Raw genomic sequence first — 973 nt, 5'->3', positions numbered from 1 at the left:
CTCAGAGCAGCATACGAAATCCTAGCTGCTTCTCCAGCGCTCAACCCCATACATGTGTACGGTCGAGAAACGTCAGTCGGGTAAGATAAGGGACACGGGATCCCCACTCAGACGCTCTCTCTCGGCTCCGGCCCCTCAGCGGCAGAGTCGCTATATCTCGCGGGGCAGTTGCACTCCAGGCTCGCCCTGCAGGTGCGTGCAGGTGCGTCCGCCGCGGACCTTTTGCGTGTCTGGCTGCGGGCCCGCACCCAGCCGGCGGCCTTGGGGACGCGAAGCCCACCCGCGGAGACCTGCCCCGCGTGCCCTCCGCCAGGTGCCGCAATGCCCCGTGGCCGACTCGCCCGGAAACGTGCCCCGTGTCGTGCTCCCTGCCCCCGAGCTCCGAGGCGGTGGCGGCCACGTGCTGGGGGCACGGAGCCTGTCCCTCTCGGGAGCAGGTGCTCCGTGCGCGCCTCGTCCGCTGGGGCTGGGACTGAAGGAGCCCACGCGGTGGTGGCGGCACCAGCGAGGCCCTGCGTGCGGCGGCTCCTGAGCGCCCCGGGTAGAGCCCGGCGGCGGCGGCGGCGGCGGTGGCGGCGGGCCGCGGGCCTCCAGCCCCGGTGGTGCCTGTAGGGAGTCTGGGCGTGTGATGAACCGGCCCTAGTGCGCATGTCTGTGCTCCAGACTGTGGCTCAGAGACCCCTTTTTCCCGCCCTGGTTTGGACTAAGCTTCTGTTGCATGAAATGGGGTGAATGTTCACATTGCAAGTCTCAGTGTGATTAGAAGTCGTTGACACAACAATTATTGGCCTAGTTTTGTAAAGTGAGATCCCGCGCCCCTCTTGCCCGGAGCCCTCCGTGGCTCTCCTCCCCACCCTCCCCCAGCCGGACACCCCCTCCTCTGCACCCCCGAGCCCACTCATTCCCCTCCCTCCATCCTCAGGAGTCTTGCTTCCATGAACTTGGCGCCTTCTCACACCCTCGATAACTGACT

Source organism: Myotis lucifugus, unplaced genomic scaffold (genome assembly GCF_000147115.1).
Source record: "Myotis lucifugus unplaced genomic scaffold, Myoluc2.0 scaffold_1477, whole genome shotgun sequence".
NCBI lineage: Eukaryota > Metazoa > Chordata > Mammalia > Chiroptera > Vespertilionidae > Myotis > Myotis lucifugus.
This window is presented reverse-complemented; position numbering follows the sequence as displayed.